The following is a 19583-nucleotide window of genomic DNA, read 5'->3' on the forward strand; positions in this document are numbered from 1 at the left end:
GAAACCACAGATAATACCCTGTTTATACTATGATTTTTCTATAGGTACACACTTGATAAAGTTTAATTTACAAATTAGGCATAGTAAGAGATTAACAATAATAACTAATAATAGAATACTTAAAACAATATATTGTAATAAAAATTATGTGTCTATGGTCTTTCTCTCTCTCTCTCTCTCTCTCTCTCTCTCTCTCTCTCTCTCTCTCTCTCGAAATATCTTACTGCACTCACCCTTCCTCTTGTGCTGATGTGAAATGATGAAATGCAAAGTGCTTCCTGAAGCTCTGGAGCTGTCCCTTAATTGCAGGAAGTGGCTTGGGGCTCCCTGGCCCAAGCTTTCCTCTAGGCTGTTCTTGTGAGCTGTATAGTTCTCAGGAGATTTTGCAGAATTTTGCCCCTACAGTCCATGTGGTGACATGGGTAATTTACACCTGCATCCACACTCCTGCCAGCCTTGTATCAGGCTCCCCGACTCTTCATTCCTGCTATTGGAACTTAGATCCCAAATAAACTACGTGAATAAACACTTTGCCTCAGCTTCTCCTTATGAAAAACTAACCGGAGAAAACTCACAAAGTAAAACTGCCCATGGTTTAATATAGAAGAGTTTGAAAAGATGAGAAGAAAAGACATAAATTTATAATATTAAACTTGAAAATTTATAAGACACATATTCTTAGAAATTGAAACAAGAAGAAATTGATTTCCTGGCTGTTTATATACCTGGAATAGGATTGGTTGAACCATTCATTTAAAATTCTTCCATGGGAGGAAAAATAAAACAAAAACAGCCTGTCTGAGTCTGTCAAAATATTAAGAATATTTTGAAGTCTGCCTAATATTAAGAGGTGGAAAAGAAACAGAAATGATATGCTTTTCAAGTTTGTTAAACAAGTTGGTAAAACCCTAACACCAACTGAGTTCTTTAATCACTAATATAATTTCAATGTCAGCATATTAAAGAAAAAACAAGAATATGCTTATTTCAATGGACTCAGCAAAAGCACAAATAAATTTCAACACCCATTTATCATAGAAAGTTGACATAAAACTACAAATAAAAGGGATATGTCTTTTTAAAATTTCTTTATTGATTAAAATATTATATATGTGTCATCATCCTCCGTTACCTCTCCCAGCCCTCCCCCCACTCATGCCCTCATCCTCCTGTTGTCTGTGTCTATTGGTTAGATTTATGTATGCATGCATACAAGTCCTTTGGTTGAAAAGGGATATGTCTTGAACTTATACAAGGATAATTCCTGAAAACCTGAAGCAAATATAATACTCCATGACAAAACATCAAAAGCCTTCTCTATAAGATCAGAAATATGTATGCCCATCACCCACAATTTCATCCAAAATAGTACTTAAGGTGTCAGCTAGTATAATAATAGAAACAAAAAAGATAAAAAACTTAGTGTAGATAAAAATCAAAGTAAGATTTTAAATTGATATGATTCTACTTAAAAAGGTAAAGTAGTCACAAAAAATTATCAGATTTAATATTATATTTTTAATGTTAATTATTGTAAGTTGTTATCAATGATTCTGCACTATGTTAAACTTAATTTTATTAAACTGTATGCTATTATTATTCAGCGTTATTCAAAATGTAATTGCCTCTCAGAGGAACTTATCATTTTGTTGTAAATAAAAATGTTAGATCATTCCTTTCATAACGTTAGCATGTATACATTTTATTTGTCTGAAAAATCGAGTCTTTTTCCACTACCTAAAGGAGTCTTCTTATAAAATAAAAAGTGAGAATATTGAACAAGAAAGAGTCATTTTTTATTAAACAATAATTAATAATATCAAACAAGAAAATAGTCACCAATGATCTTTTTAAGAATCAGAGCAAGATTCAATCATTTTTCAAATGCATCCTTAAGCAAAAACATTTAAGTTACTTAAAATGTATCACTGCTACAAATTCTGATGTGATAGTTCCGACAATTAAATGCAATTAGACGTTTTGTTCTTATGAGTAAAAGTAACTTCTCTGAGAACAGGATGTTTATAGTTGGACAGTAGTGGGATATTACATAACATTATCACCAAAACTTAGATGATATTTGTGGCTCTAAAGTTCTTTTTAATTACTATTACTTTCCTCCTTCATGAAGAAAGATGTAGTAGAAGATAAAGGATGGGTCTCCTAATGCCAAGTGATGCGCTCTCCATGGGGGCTTACTTACGCAGATTTTTGTAGATGATTGCTATGAGATGAAATTGCATGTATTAGAGGAAGACCCTGCCCTGTGTGAGAAACGGAGCTTCCACATCTCCACTCCATGCCTCGTCCAGCAGGATGCCCTTAGGGATCCAGTTCTGGATATGAATTACATTCTCTCCAGCAAGTCTTGGCAGAGGAAAGTGAGGCAAAGGCCATCCCGTGGCAGCTGGGGCCTTTCGGCTAGTGTTGTCAACGGTTCCCTGGAGTGAGGGTCAGCCGTGGTCATGGTGGAAGTGGGGGCAGCAGCAGGAGCCGGACACTGAATTACAAAGAGGGTGCAGTGGCCTTTAACTCAATAACCCAACGGTTATGCCGGCTTCTGATCCTCCAGAACCTTGAAAGTCCTTCTGGTCCTTAATGTGTACACACATGTCCCTTCATGGGTATGGAGTGGGTGCCTCTGGCCTGTGCTAGTTCCTGGCCCATTCAGGAAAAGAAAGGGTGGCTTGTTTAATTCCTCTTCATGTTAAATAGTTGTGGCTCATCCGCTCTCTCTTTCAAATGGGGCTGCCGCTATTTCCATGGAAGGCAGCCGTTCTCAATGTGCATTTGTTTATTGGAGAAGGCTCCAGCCTGTAGCTAATGCTGAATTCAATACCTCTGCAGCTTCCTAATATTGGAATGCTGCTATTCCTTATTTAAATGCAGTAAAATGCAAAGCCCAATTTAGGTAAAAAAGGAAAGCAAGGCGGTCATATCTCAGGCATCAAGTCATCTCTTGGTTTGGTGACGTGCCAGGCGTGAGCCCGTGTGTGCCAAGTATTCACTTCTCTCTGCGCCCCGGGTAATGCACTTGGGCAAACATACCAGGTGTCAATTGCTTTACTTAGTCTTTGTTGGAAACAATAAAAAGAAATGCACTAGGAAATACTGCCAATTAAGAAAAAGAGCTTTTTTTAATGGGATGTATTATTTTTCTCCTTAAATTCCACTGGGTCCCGAGCTTTCAGATTTTCATATGTTTTACAGATTCAGAGATGATTTTCCAGTTTGGCCTGTGCAGTTTGGCCACATTTGAATATGTGCATAAGAAAATATATTTACTGGACAGATCGATCTTGTTTCTGCCATAGCGTCATCCTTCTTCTGGAAACCACTCCATCCCTGCCACTGGCTGAGTGAAGCCCCGTGCAGCCTCGGAATCCACTCCGGGAGCCACAGGAGTAGGTCCCTGATGGACACCTGACCCCGTGGCAGGTAATAGAGAGGATGGCTAGGGATCTCTAGGCTGTCTTGTACTTAAAGATCTACCCAAGAAAGGATTAGGATGATTAGCTTGGCCAACCAGATCTTTCTCAGGAATTTGAACTAGACCCAGACCATTAATAGTTGGAAAAGTGAGACAACCTACAAACAGACACAGAGAAAGCTGAAAAATTATGCCTGTTCATTTTTTTTTAACTTTGTAGATGATTTGAAAATGGCTCTTGAAACCACTTAAGCAATGCAGATTACCAATGAATCAGATAATGAATACAGTTGACATTTAAAAAATACACTTGTAATACTTTCAGCAATAAAGATAAATTCATAAAAAAGGATTGTTTCATTTGAAGGAGGCCTAGGATACTGCTCTTGTATTCAGAAGTCCAAAACCCCCTAATGATTTGGTTTCTAATGGTCATAGTTCAATTTAAATTGCTTCAATGGATTATCACAGGTCTTAATTCCATAGTCTAAATCCATTATACTCTCTTTATTACTCATCTAGATGATGCATCATAATATGACATTTTGCATCACATGCATTCCATTCATTAATTAGAAGTCATGTTTGTGTACATGCAGATTTCAGACATAGCTTGCATATATTTAAGAATCCGACATAAAACGCATACATGCACTCATGCACGTATACAAGAAAAGAAGCCTGTTTCTACCTTTGCTTTTGGTGTGCTGTGTCTTCATGTCATGTCCCCATTCTTGGGATATTTCAGGATATATACCCTATATATCTCACATCCCAATTAATGACAGATTGTGACAGCCTCATCATTCAATGATATAGACTCCATTTGAGTATACACTTTCTCTCCGAAAAAATGTGTTTATTCATCGAATCACAACAATGGAGAGCTATGTGGAAACCACAGGACTCCAGTTTAGGCTGACAGATCAGCTTAATCAATACCGGGAGGGAATGGCGCGACAGTTGTCCCAGCAAGATCACACTCAGTCTCATCCAGTTAGTTAATCCTGCCCAACCAACTGTCACTGTGAAGAGGAAAGAGGAGCCTACCTTCTGGCAGCTCGCACTGTGGTTTGGAAGACAAAAACACACATGTAATCCAACACAGGCTACATAAGAGTTAAAGCAGAATTACAGGCAAATGGCAACGGCAGGACAAGGGAAGAAAACATTTTTTTTTTGACTGGCAATATATTAAGGCTTGGAAGACATGACTTTAATTTTACTTTAAAGGATATGTAGGACTTGGTTGTTTTCAACTTAGCAAGTGGATTAAGCATTCTAACTCTGCAGACAAGCTCCCTTCCAGTTTTCACTTCACTCCGGTTGGCCTCTTTCCCACATCCTTCATATATTTATAGATAATCCAAAACTCTCACAGCAGAGCCATTTTGCCTACATTCCTCCAATTATGCAGAATCCTTCTTCATTTGTTAAGTAGTTTGTAAATTTCAAAAGGAGTGATAAGATATGAATACCCTGGTTCCTTCATATTTTTAATGGTTCACTTCATTTTTGGTGGAACACATGATTCTAATTTTGATACTAAATTTTTCCTAATTTAGTATAAATAAAATGACCCAGGTACTAAACATAGCTTTCCTTTCCCACTTTGATAAATAATATTTTACATTTTTTATTGATTTGAGAGATAGAAGAAGGGAGAGGGGATAGAGAGATAGAAACATCAATGAGAAACTGATTTGCTGCCTCCTGCACATCCCCAACTGGGGATTAAGTCTGCAACCAGGCTGAACCCTGACCTGGAATCCCATCAGTGACCTCTTGGTTCATTGGTGGACGTTCAACCACTGAACATCGGCCAGGTCGATAAGTAATATTTGATTCACATTTATCAGACTCACTTTATGCATGCTTCATACATTTTTTTTGTATTTTTTAGGTATATTGATATGAGTCAAGAACTCTATATTAATCACAAGAACTCTATCCTAATCACCCTGTTGTACACAGCCTGTGTTTATCTGTGGCACAAAGGGAAAAGTAGATGCAAAGAAAAACTGAGATCATTCCAACCAGCACACTGCTCTTAATTACTTGATATTTCAGTCAAAAGAGTTATAGACCTAAATTATTCACACGGTTTCCCAAATGGCAGCATATTAAAGTGCAGCAAAATGTCACACTCTAATATGTGCAGAAATAATCTGTCACCCCTTGTCTGATTTATTAGCTGCTGAACAATCTCACCACGTCTTCCAAGATATAATCATGCTATTCAGCGTATTATTATTATTGCTGTACTTCAGGGACAATCACGGGTTTATCTTAGACCATATTGAATCGAATTTTAAATCCAATTATGCTGCAAGTTTTATCATCACACATGAAATACTAATTTTCTTTAACTGTTTTTTTTTTTTTTTTAATCTTGTTCTGGAGGTCCTAAAGCAATGCTTTGATCCCTTGGGCATCTTACCTTATTATATTTGTACGGTTTCCCACACTAAACCTATTTTTAATTATTATTAATACCGTTTAATATCTTCCAATGGCAACCTAGTGGCTTAGTACATTATAGAAACCTCCCTGGACTCCTCATTACTGCCAGGGAGAGACTGTTTATAGAAGAATAACACTTATTGATGTGCGCTTCAGTTTAGAAGATGCCCAAGAATGTGCACAACTAAAAGCTAAGAGCTGAAAAGGTTGCAAAGGCAAAAGAAATTCTCAGAGTTTAAGAAAAGTTCCTTCCAGATGTTGTTTTATCGATAATTTCAGTTTTATTCCTGTACATTCTTGAAGTGCATTTCAGCAAACAGCTCGTTGAATAGACTACACCAGTGCAGAAAGTTAAGCATCGCCCCCTTTGGGGTTATGAAAATGGCTCTGTGCTAACCTTGATTTGTCAGGACTTGCAAGGCTCCTACAATACAGATAAGGTCAGAAGATAAATAGGGTTTTGACCATAATCTGTCTCACAGAGAGTTCCAGGGAGGCTCCCAACTATGCTGGCATTATTCCCACCAATTCCTGAGTACAGTCGAAGGGAATTTTCTCAGCCGCAGTGGAATCCTCATACAGACTCCCTAAGTGGAGACACTTGTAAATTGACCACCTAAGAAAATTGTAAATCAAAGATAAGTGATCCTTAAGCTCTCTCCCCTAATTATGGGGGGAAAACATAGACAGTCAGAGCAACAGACTTGGGCCCTCTCCTCACTTCCCATCGCCTGATCTGAAGTCGGTAATTTATTTTAACTCACAATTTGTTTTTGCTTTTTTTGTGGAAAATCAGAGTCCCTGAAAAGATCTTCCTGCTCAGATTTCAATCTCTATTTCCTCTAAAATGGATTTTAAAGGCAAAAATCCCAGGATCCTGTGACAGTCCAGTTGGGGTTTCTATTTTTTGACAAGGACACCTTAATCGGTTGTCTAAATCCAAATTAAGAACACAAGGGCGAGTGAAGATCAAACTGAAGAATTGATTAGTGGTGGTGGTGGTGGTGGAACTCTGAGCAAAAAGACTTTCTTGGGGATAAAACCTCAAGAGGCTCTAAGCTAACAGGAGCAGGTGGTGAAGACTACCAAAGACAGGAAAGGAGACAGGGCTTCAGGTGAGAGGAAGCAGAGTGGCTTCCCAGGGACAAAGGAGCGGACATTAGCATTCCAACGAGCCAGCACACAGCTAATCAGGCCAAGCGGGGAAGGTGGCCCCTGTCCCTCTGTATCTCTGCAGCACCCCACAAAATAGGTTGGTTTACTACACATTACCTTCTTGGATTTTTTTTTTTTTTAAACTGATTTGAGAGGAAGGGGAAGGAAAAGAGAGAATATGGATGTGAGAGCAAAATCTTAATCAGCTGCCTTCTGCCCACCCCCTACCACAACTCAGGCATGTCCTCTGACCAGGAATCCTTCTAGCAACCTTTCTGTCTTTCTGTGTATGGGAAGATGCCTGACCAACTGAGCCACACCGACCAGGGCCTTGCATCATTTTTAAAGAGAAGTATGAGGTGGGGAGGGGCTTCATTTAGATAAAAATAATCACTCCTTTGGTTTCCAATACAAAAAGATTGTAGAAAGACTGTAGAAAAAGCAAAGTTTTGAAAATTTTGGCAAAAAATAAAATATATCTTATGACTAGCTATTTTAGCTATAGGGCTATCTATATAGCCATATATATTTAAATAATAATGTTACATTTATGATATTTTTGTCAAAAATAATGGTTGTTGCATATGCCTTTAGGTCAAGAAAAAAAAATCATGGAAATAATCTTTCATTTTTTTTTTAATCCTCACCCAAGGATATTTTTCCATTGATTTTTAGAAAGAGTGGAAGAGAGAGGGAAAGGCAGAGGGAAATAGTGATGTGAAAGAAACACATCAGTTTGTTGCCTCCTGCACAAGCCCCGACCAGGGCCTGGGCCTGGGAAGAGCCTGTAACCGAGGTACCTGCCCTTGACCAGAATCAAACCTGGGACCCTTTGGTCCACAGGCAGACGCTCTATGCACTGAGCCAAACTGGCTAGGGCAAGAATCTTTAAATTTGATAGAATGTAAATTAAAACTAAAAATAATTAGGAGTTTTCTGTAATAATTTTTATAGAATATAGAAAAATTCAGAGAAATATTTGTGCTTTGTTGAAACTATACATAAAGTTTTACAAATTGAGAGTGATAGGGCCTTAGAGTTCATCTTGACCTTTTGGAGGCTTTGAGAGATAGAGGAAAGACTAAAACCATGTCTCCTGAATCTCACATCATCATACTTTCAGGGAGCAAGTCTAAGGTAGGTCAGAGACAAAATTAAATACCACAGCTATAGAAACAAAACATGCATATTTGTATAGCTATCTCTTCCCACATGCATACACAATTGAAATAGTTGTATGTAATAGCCATAAACTAGAAAAAATTCCATGTGATTAATGGTTATGAACAAACAACACTAACTAATACCCTGGAAATCTTCCCCAAAATGTCATTAAAGCCATTGTGCATACTAGTGTGTGTGTGTGTGTGTGTGTGTGTGTGTGTGTGTGTTTAGGGAATTTTATATTGTTTTATTTTAATCAATTAAAATATTAACTGGGTCCATAAAATATCAACTGATCATCAGTTGATAATTATCCACATACAAAAAAAGCTCAATTGCCACATAATTACTGATTTTTTTTATTGAAGAGAAGTGGTCATATAAATTTAAATACTGAGATCTATTTCTAAAAATCAGTGATGATGTTTTTATTTTGCTTATTGAAAGTTGACTTCCTGCCGAAACCGGTTTGGCTCAATGGATAGAGCGTCGGCTTGGGGACAGAAGGGACCCGGGTTCAATTCCGGTCAAGGGCATGTACCTTGGTTGCGGGCATATCCCCAGTAGGGGGTGTGCAAGAGGCAGCTGATCGATGATTCTCTCTTATCGATGTTTCTAACTCTCTATCTCTCTCCCTTCCTCTCTGTACAAAATCAATAAAATATATTAAAAAAAAAAAAAAGAAAGTTGACTTCCTAAGGATAGCTGAGGCCCATGATTTGAAAATCTTTCTTATTGTGACCTGGGAGCTGTGATGCGATGAAGAGAAATCTACCTGCTTGCTTCTTCCAGTTCAGTCTGATTTGAAGCTGATTCTATGCATATTTAGAATTTGTGGTCAGTGCTCACATTCCATGGAGGGGATAGGCCCTGGATCTCCAGAAATGAAGGCGAGGAAACCCAGCCCTGAGTAGTAAATTTTAGGAAGTATGACTTGTGGGAATGGGAGAAGGGAGAGGTCATGTGACTTTTTATTGACCACGAATATACTATTTATATAATCACAATAACTTATGTTAGTAGAAGTACAGAACATAATTATGGTACAAAAACAAGATAAAACCTCTTTTTGTCCATATTTTATAATATGAAACACTGGCCCAGTGACATCATCTTCTGCTCAAAGCAGCTTTTCTCACCTTACAGACCTCGGGCATGAATTGCATTTTATAAGTAAGCAGATTTTACTGCCCGGCTATAATATAGGGAATGCCAACACATATGCACTTAGAGCAAATATTTACAGTAAAGTAAAGGCATAATTTTCACATGCAGGATGTGCATAATTATGTGATAATAACCTACAGAGAGAATGTTTCCTGGCAAATAGGGTCTGATAAAAATAACAGCACTAAAGTCCTGTTACTTTTGCCAAGGGGCTATTTTTAGTATCCCAGGAAATGTCTCCTCATCATTTGGATTGGAAATGCCGGCCCAACGTAAACCAGCATTCTTCTGCTGAGCTAGAAGCTCCCCGGAACAAGGGCCTTCCGAGACCAGGCTGCCCCTGCACAGCGGGAGTTCTCAGCTAGCAGGCCTGACATATTGGACCAGCCAGTCCCTGTGTTCTGGGGCGGCTTTCCCCAGCGTTGTGACAGCACCACTGGCCTCCCCCGACTAGGTGCCCAAAGACCTGCCACCTTGTGTCTGTAAATGTCTCCAGACACTGCCAGGTGTCCCCTGGAGATAAGTCACCCCAGAGCAGGACCATGTCTCCAGAGCCACATCCTTCAGTTGTCTCTCACACCAGGTGCTCCACTCTGCCCATACCTGAGCTTCTTCGTGACTATAATGAAGACCAGTGATTTTCAACCTTTTTCATATCACGGCACACATAAACTAATTACTAAAATTCTGCAGAACACAAAAACAATGTTATGGTTTTTTGCCAATCTGATGGAAAATAAATAGGTATGATTTTGATTCATTCACACCAGATGGCTATTGTTGTATTGGCTGTTGCCATTTTTTATTTTTTATTTGACAAACTAAGAGAAAAGAGGTCAGTGCCCTGGCTCAACAGTCAAGGCATTGCATGTTTTAAGAATTCTTGTGGCACACCAGTTGAAAATTGCTGATTTAGACACTTGAGAACGCCACAGGCATTTTCAGAACACAGGTCATTTCTTCTTAATCAAGGGCTGTCATGACCAGCTAGTAATTTCCATCTGGTTATACAAGAAGACAGAGGAAGCATTCACTATTGTGTTTCAGTGGACATTTTTTTTAACCTAAAAGTCTAAAAGGAATAGCAGGTATGGAGAAAAAGAAAACAATATGCTTTGCCCTTCTCTCTTCCCAAGTTATGCATTGAGTTCTGTGTGCATTTCAGTAAGGACACTTGTCTACACTGCCTCAAGGAGCCTTAGGATTCAGTTCTCCATATAGAGTAACAGTTTTTGTTGCTTTAAGCAGAAAAAAAATGGTGCTTTCTTCATTCAAAAAATTAGGTATTTTTAAAGAAGGCCATATTTAAGAGAATCATATCAATAGCGGTAATCATATACACACCTATAACTGGCTATCTATATATATAAAAGCCTAAGGGACCATTATGATGAATGATGGGAACAACCAGAAAGACTGGTAGACCAGTCGCTATGTTGTGCACTGACCACCAAGGGACAGAAGAGTCATAAAACAGAAGAATCATAAAACACTGATTAGCTCAGTTTATATGAGAAATGGGCCATATTGAACCTAAGGAGCTGCCCCCTGATGGTCAGTGTGCTCCCACAGGGGAAATGCCGCTCAGCCAGAAGCCGGGCTCATGGCTGGTGAATGCAGCTGCGGCAGCGAGAGCCTCTCCCGGCTTTGTGGCCGCAGTACCACGCAGTGGCACCAGGTGCAGTGGGCTGAGATGAGCACGAGCGGCACCTGATCCAAGTTCTGGAGCAGCACCTGACCCAAGTTCTGGCTCCTCTCTGGCCTCCTGCAGCTTGGCGCACTGCTACATCCCTTGGAGGATGTCTGACTGCCGGTTTATGCCCAATCCCTAAACTGGCAGTTGGACATCCCTCTTGCAATCCAGGACCCCTCAGAGGCCTAAACAAGCATTCGGACATTCCACAAGGGGTCCCGTATTCGAGAGGGTGCAGGCTGAGCTGAGGGACACACCCCTCCCCCGTGCATGAATTTTGTGCACTGGCCCTCTGCTGTATACATAAAACTAATATTCAAAGAATGTTTATCACTACATATTTTTCACATATTAACTTATTTATCCCTCATAATAAATCTGTAAAGTACTATTATTATCCCATTTCACACATGAGAAAACTGAAACAGAAAAGACTAAGAAGTGTCACCAAGATTCAAACCTAGACACTGAGTCTAGAACCAATGAGCCAGGGACCCTCCATTCAGCTTTTCACCATGTCATGCTTTTCTTTTAGAAACATAGATCAGCTGCCTCCTGCAAGCCCCCTAGGGGGGGATTGTGCCCTCAGTCCAGGCATGTGCCCTGACCTGGAATCTAACCAGTTAGCCACTGAGACACACAGGCCAGGGCTATGGATCTTAATTTTTTTTTTTTTAATTTTAGGAAATTGATTAAATTGCATTTGAGACTTTGTCCAGCTCAAGAGATGCATATTGATATCCTGGAAAGTTTTTTGCTAAAATTTCATCCTCAATATTAGGATTAATTTACAAAAGATTATTTTGTTTAAAAATTATTTTCTATAAAGACAGAATATTAGCCTATAATACATCAGACCTTAATTTTTAATACTTTCTTGTACCTAGAATATTTCACCTTATTGATATCAATAGGAAACACAAATAGGTGGACATAAAATTAGGCCAAACAGAAGAGTCATAAAACACTGATTAGCTCAGTTTATATGAGAAATGGAGTAGATAAATGGGCCATATTAAACATAAGGATGGATTTGCTGAATGTTAATTGCACACATATAGAGGTTTCGTTTACTTCCCTGTGATAATTGTTTTTAGAAATATTGTGAGATGGTTTCATTCATAAAATAACTATTACTAGCACTGTTTATATCAGTGATGGCATAATATTGAGAACCACAAAAAATTTATAGATGTAATAGTTCATGCTTGAAGAACACATTTAATATTTTATAGCTTTTGGATTGTAATAAAAAAAGAAATTCATCACCAGCTTAAATTATTATTAATCTGATTAATGAGTGAGCTACTGAAAAGGCAGAAGACATATAAGATTGGGATGATGAAGATCTGGGATACTACTATATGATAAGTTATTAAAGGAAGAGGAATTGGCTAAACCAGAGAATCTCTAGCCTGCCCCAAAGAACTTTCCCAGCACAAGTATCCAAAGAAAGAGGTGGGGGCTGCTTATTTTTATCACAATAAGCAGTAATAGGGTGCATAGCTGCAGAGGATTTAAAAGTAGTTATGAAACTCACTAAAAGGTGGCCTTAAATTTTATTATCACTGTACACTGGCAATTCCAAAAATGAATAAACTATGCCAATAAAGTACTCTTCTCCCAAGAAAGTATGTTAGTCTAAATTCTAACCTGTAATTCTTGCTGAGTTTTGATAACATGTTTCAAATAGCATATTTTTATTACTTATCCCTTAAGACATATCGTATACTACATCAAAGTTATTTCTGGAAAACTCCCAGTTTTATCATCATACTGAAAAGTGCAGATTTAGCTGCACATGCCTTTTTTGAAAATAAAGTCTTAGGGATTCAGAATTTTTGGGTACCACATCTTGGGCAGCCCGTGTCTCTAACCACCAGGACACCACACATTCTTGCTTTTAAAAAGTCAATTTCTATAAGCAATGATAGTGCAATAATCTTAAACTACGATACAGAAGTTGAGTGACTTCAAATCTGTCATTCCATAATACAAACTAGAATTTTTATTTGCCTTTAAAAGTTTTGGATATTTAAAAGCTGTGAGAATAAAACCTAAAGAACAAAACTATGGATAGTACTTTTGTTTCTGGAATTTATCATGAAATCAGATTTTTAAAAATCTCTGCCAAAGTTATCCTTATGTTTAAGATTTTTTTCCAAGTATTTGCACTTCTGAGACTTCATACAAAAGAAACTTTCAAAATGGAAATTAATAAAAAATATTATTTTATCCCTGTGGGTGACGATTGGCTGACAAATTTGTCTCTACTGTCGACGGAACCTGAATCCAAGTAGAAGATACCTGTTGGCAGGTAAAATGACAAGTTTGAAAGCTTAAGGCTAAAAACAGAAGTCGGATGATTTTTTAAAATTAATGCAACTGACCAATATATAGGTAGTTTCCCCCTTTTATCTAACCACCTATTCATGTGATTAACATGCATTAGTCAAATCTCCTCTTTTAATGCTGTAATATTATAATTTTATATCAATCCACATATGAAGGTTAACTAAAGAAACTTTTCAATAACTGCATTTCTGTTCATGCTATTACTATTTTTTTTTTTTTAAAAAAAGTCATTTTCTCCTTTTGACTAAATATAGTTTTTAATATAAGAGCAAGGCATTTAAAAATCATTCATTCTGGGTGTCAAAATCATTAGATATGCCACTGCTGAGAGAAAAAAAGCTGACTTCTAACAGTTTTTGGAGTCAATTGGAAAAAACCCTTGAAGCCAATAGTAAATATGTAAAAGATGTTTATCCGGTAAGAAGAGCATTTTCTGTCTCTGAATGAGTTCAGGACGAGACTGATTACTTCAGTGAGTCAGTGTAGAGGGGATTCCTCCACAGACAAAGAATTTGGACTAAATGTTCTTCCAGCTCAGTTTCAACTCCCAAGGCAGAGCATCTCAGGATTTTCTGAGACTTTCTCAAGTAAGAAAAAATAGAATTGTGTGTCTCACGTGATAGGGGAACACTTTTTGTCAGGTAAATCTTGCTCTTCTGATTCGTTTCATTAGTATAAAAACACCTAGGTGTATTTCCCAGGACTATTCTGAGCCCTGTGTTCACACAAGGCTATCTAGAGAAGAAATAATGCAATTGCATCAAACCCAAAGTGCTGGGGACTGGGGGGCAGCAACATTTGGTTGATGGTTTGGACCAAAGGTCAGTAATTCCTATTACAGATTATTTTATTTGGCTGTAATCTCCCTATTCTATGATGTGATATCACAGATATTTTAGTCAATTTATCATTGGATATTCTTTATTTTTCAAAGAATTGAATTTTACAAAATCCTTCAAAATATACCAGTTATCTTCTAAGTTTTGCAAATGCACTCTTATTGTGGAAGTGTAATACGTATTTTCTCCTCAACAACAGAAAAAAAGAGAAAATATGTAGTCTTTATCGTAAAAAACAAAAACACTCCTCTGTGTGTGTATAACTATCAGTTTTCAGCATTTTTATTTTCCTGTGTCAACTATAAATTACTGATTTATGTTTTATATATTCCTTCTTTATTATCCCTTTCTTTCCCTCTAACACATGATTCTCATTACTCTATTTGGGATAGCTTCATTTGCAATTCTCAATACTGCCCTAAGTATTGAGATTTTCTTAAATTATATTTTTTAAAAGTAAGTGCATCACTAATAATAATATGTATGTATGTATGTAAGTATGTGTGTGTGTGTGTGTGTACATGCAGATGTGCATGGAGATATATTTAAACTGGTTCTAATTTTAAAAATTGTAGGATTTTCAGGAGGACAAATACTTCTCAATTCTTATTTTTGTACATTAGCAATAAATTTCACATAAAAAGAGAACCCTCTGTAAACTTTGTGGGTCAATCTGTGTTCTAGAATGAGTGTTGCTTGTTTTATTACGTGTGACATGATCAGAGGCAAAATAATTTGTGGCACCTCAGTCATGTGCAATAACTATTTCACATCAAAAAGCAAATAACCAATCTGACTTTTACTATTACACGGTTCATAGGAAATGTGGTTACTAGACCTGAAACAGCAGGCAAGCATGAAATGCAATATTGTTTAACACTGGATGTAAAAATTATTTGGGGGGGGGTAGGGGAGGAAGACGGAAAAAAATCTTAAAAGGAAAGGGGATGGAAAGGTGGTAGAAAGAGAAACTCTGGAGAAATAAAGTCTCTGAGAAACCGCATTGCTGTAGGCCGAGGTCCTGCTGGTGATGGTCTAAAGTACCAGCACATGGACCTGAGCAAACAGCAATTAATAAACTAAAGATGGCAGGTCTGCTGGTCATCCCATTTTCTTCAAAACAGAGTTGGATAGCTTTGATGTGTGAGAATCTATTTTATTAAGAGGGAGTCTTGAGACTCTACAAACACTGTATTCTGATCAAATTTCTCTAAGGGCCAAAAAATATCTTCTGACTTGAACATTGAAAGGACTTCAAATAGTATGGCTTCCTTGAGAAGAGGGAGATTTAATATTACCTAAGCCCCAAGACAGAGAATCAGAATCAAGGAATCATTTATAAAGAGAAATGAAAACAAACCAACCCAAAAACAAGAGAAAAAAAGTGGGCAAAAGCTTTTCTTTTCTGTCTCACAGTGGTAAAGGGCATGAGCATAACTAAAACTTTTTTTTTTTTTTTGCACTGGAAGGGGAGTCCCTTAACCAGCCTGCCCCCCTTCACAGTCCCGGAGTCCTCAGAGGAGGGAGGTGACCCAGTGATCAGGGGAAGGCAATGCCCTCATAATACCTCTGCTGCTGTCACAGCAGGCAGCGCAAGTCTCAGTCAGCCCTGGTTACCTGATCCTTGGGTGGCCCTGGGTGGCTGGGCAGCTGCCATCCGAGGCTTGCCTGAGGGGACTGGCTGGGGTACTCTGGAGGCAGGTGCCACTCCCGCAGCCCCAGCGGGACTGAGGGGACTGGATGCTGCCATCTTGTGGCTGTGGGTGCCACCGTCTTTGAAGGCATGACAGTCAATTAGCATATTCCCTCCTTATTGGCTGTGGTTGTTGCCATCTTTCAGGGCACGACAGTCATTTAGTATATTCCCTCCTTATTGGCTGTGAATGCCATCACCTTTGCAATGGTATGAGGGTCAATTAGCACATTCCCTCTTTATTAGATAAGATTGTTAGAGCTTAGAGTTTAATATCTATAATAAACATCATAAAAATAAATTACAGTCTAAAGCTCAAATGTTAGTTGTCATTAGAAAGAAAAAATTAATTTGTGTGGGATTACAAAGAAGGGAAACAGTAGATAGGTAACAGAATTAAAAAAAAATATTAGGAAGGGTGGTGCTTTCTGGCAGCAAGTTGAAGGTTAGCCACAGTAGACAAAGTGTGGTTCTGAGTGGGGTGGGGTGACTAGAGGACCCTGAGGAAAGGGAGGCCAGTACTGGGGCCAGTTTGATTGGAGAATGTGCATCTTGGGGAAAGTTAGTGTGCAAGAAGTAAGTATAATGGTATTGAATGGATGCCAGGCTGCATGTTGGATTAATCCTTTAAGCAATAGACTCTGTGGGAGCTCGAGCAGAGGGACCAGGTGAAGTGCTAATACTCTGAGAAGATTATTTTCGACCCAACTTTTCTTGACTAGAGAGGCCTCCATCTCACCTAGGATGGTATGCATTTGTGTGGAGCTATGTATGTGTGTATAGTGGTTGGAGGTAGATAGCTAAGAGTTTTCTAAGCTAGAGTCTCCCACTAGGGACCTCTGATGGAAATCTCAGACTTGGAGCCTTGTCTTCTGAAATTCTTTCCTACAAAGATAGTCATTTTTGACACTTAGGATGCCAAGCTCATTAATCAAGCTACTTTTAGCCATTTGGGACAAACAATGGACTTTGCTTGATTTTTATTATTTGTATTGTTATTACCAATATTTTTATTAATATAATTGTTAGTGCATTACTTACTCTACCATCTACTTTACTGTCAGATTAGAGTATATTTAATGAAGGATTCTATTGTGTCTATATATATGTATATATTATCTTTCCACGTTTTTCTTCATTTCAGATTGAAACAGCATTAGCGATTACTTTTGCCCAAAACCATGAAAGAGGGATGAAAAAAAATTCTTCTAATTTGCTCCATGAAGACGCTATTCTCTCTGGGGTAATCAGCTTCAACAACCAAATAGTTTCTCTGTCTCTAAAAAATAGCCATCCAGGAATAATTTTCAACTTTCTACATGAAAGAATGGCTTTGGTAATTCAGACTTTGGAAGCAAAATCCTCCTTTTTTCAAGTTTTCTCACTCAATGCATCAGGAAGTTAATAGTTTAGGAAGGCTGAGTAATCACTAGGGAATATTGATCTAGCTATATCAGCAATGTTCAGTGGAAATGGAAGGTGAACATCAGATGAAAATTTAAATTTATAGTAGCTACATTAAAAAAAGAAATAGGTGTAGTTAATTTTAATATGTTATGTTTAACTCAATGTACCTAAAATATTTTCATGCAATATGAATTGATAAACATGATTAATGAAGTAGCTCACATCCTTTAGTTCATAGTGTCTCTGTAATCAAGTCTGTATGATGAACTTACTGCCTGTCTATTTCAAATCAGATTTGAAGGCCACATGTGCTCCTGACCACTGCATTGAACAGTGAGGACCTATCTAGATCATTGTCCCCATTCCTGGCTGAATAAAATCTCATTAAATGGTAGATGTATCAGTGAGTTTTCAGTCTTATAAATGGGAAAATTACTGACTTAATAATCCTGACTTTAATACTAGATAATGAAAAATTTATCCTGAAGGAAAGCTAAATGCTATAATCCTACACATTAAATTCTAATAAAAATCCAGCTAATGATGACCCATTTGATAAAGACTCTAGAATGAGATATATTTAAGTTATTAAGTCCCCTTTTTATTCTGGTCTCTTTGTAGGAAAAAAGAATGTTACTACTCATTCAGCTTCAGTTAAGGGAAACTGTCTGGTGTTTTTGCTTTACAACTTTTACCAAAGTGATGCTGACTGATCCAGGAAGAGTTCATAGGAGGAGAGTTGAGAAATTTAGACCCTCAACCCATTTTCATCTTTTCTCAATTGGATCTCACACAGATTTGGGTTTACTTAATCCTTTTTGTTTTCACCATACTCTCCATGTATATATAATTTTCATTTTTTATTTAGTTCATTAGTTATTTTTAAAAATGCAATACTCCATCAACCACCTCCACACATAAAGTGTAGAGTCCTGACGATAACCTACATATAACCATATAGTTCTACCTTCATCTTCCCAAAGTAAGCCCTATATCATCCTTCAAGTTAAGCATAATTTTGAATCCCATGTTCATAGTTTCCTCACTTTCCATTTCTGTATAGTTTTACTGAACACATAAAAATTTCTAAAGACAAAGATTTTAAAGTTGTTTCAAGTGTATAATACAATATTGGAATATAATAATATGGGAATGAATTTTTTATCTTATTGCTAATATTTGTTTATACCATATAGCATTATTGTGCATTAGTTTGAAATACTCTCCGTTTCAATGTGTAACTCTTCACAGATATATTTACCCTCTCTCCATTGATGTGTGCTTACACTGTCTCAAGCTTTGTGCTACCTTGAATAATGCTGCTACATCTTCTATGTCTCCTGCTGTGCACACATCTTATTCCTTTTCATTTAAAACAAAAGTCAAATAAAAGCAAAGCAGTATATTTGGTAAAATGTATATGACTGAAACATTATCAATTGTTTATTGTACTACTTAAAGGGGAAAAACTGATCTAATGAAACCAATTTGGAACAAATTTTACATGCAGATTTTGTGAAGATTGACTATTTTCTCACTTTTTAACACAAAAATGTGATCATGTATAGATAGATGCAATGTAGTTGTCTATGAAAAATTCTTTTTAATGAAAATTTACAGCACTGGTGCAAATCTGAAGAAAATAATTATATATGTAAATGCATAATGAAAACATCTAGTGAGTTCAATGATATACATAACCAGAGGGAACATATCCTCTATTCACATAGAGATGGTTTTAAGGGAGGATATATAACTTGAGGTAGCTCTCAAGCTGACTTAGAGAGGGCATGTATGGGAGTGGGGTGGGGGGCAATGGAAGGATATGGACACATATGTAAAATCTTAATCAATAAAAAAATTTTTTTTTAATTTTAAAAGAAAAAAATATTATTGGCAAAACCAGAAGCTAGAAAATATAAAATTCAAGATGGAAAGCTGGGGTTAGACAATTTTTATAATTCAGAATTTGTGTCACAGCTTATTATATAAGAATAAAAACATGCTTAATAGTTGAAATAATATTGTGTGATTTCTTTAAAATTGGGCCATTGTGTGTTTTCATACTATTATCTCACTGCATCATTGCAAAAACCCTGTCATGTACTTAGGACAGCAATAGTATCACCTCATTTTAAGTACTAAATTAAGAGGTTTTCCTTTGCTTTCCTAGTCCAGAAGGGTCAGATAAATCACACCATGGTAATATTACTCAGT

Source organism: Pipistrellus hanaki (genome assembly GCF_964339955.1).
Source record: "Pipistrellus hanaki genome assembly, chromosome: 5".
Taxonomy (NCBI): domain Eukaryota; kingdom Metazoa; phylum Chordata; class Mammalia; order Chiroptera; family Vespertilionidae; genus Pipistrellus; species Pipistrellus hanaki.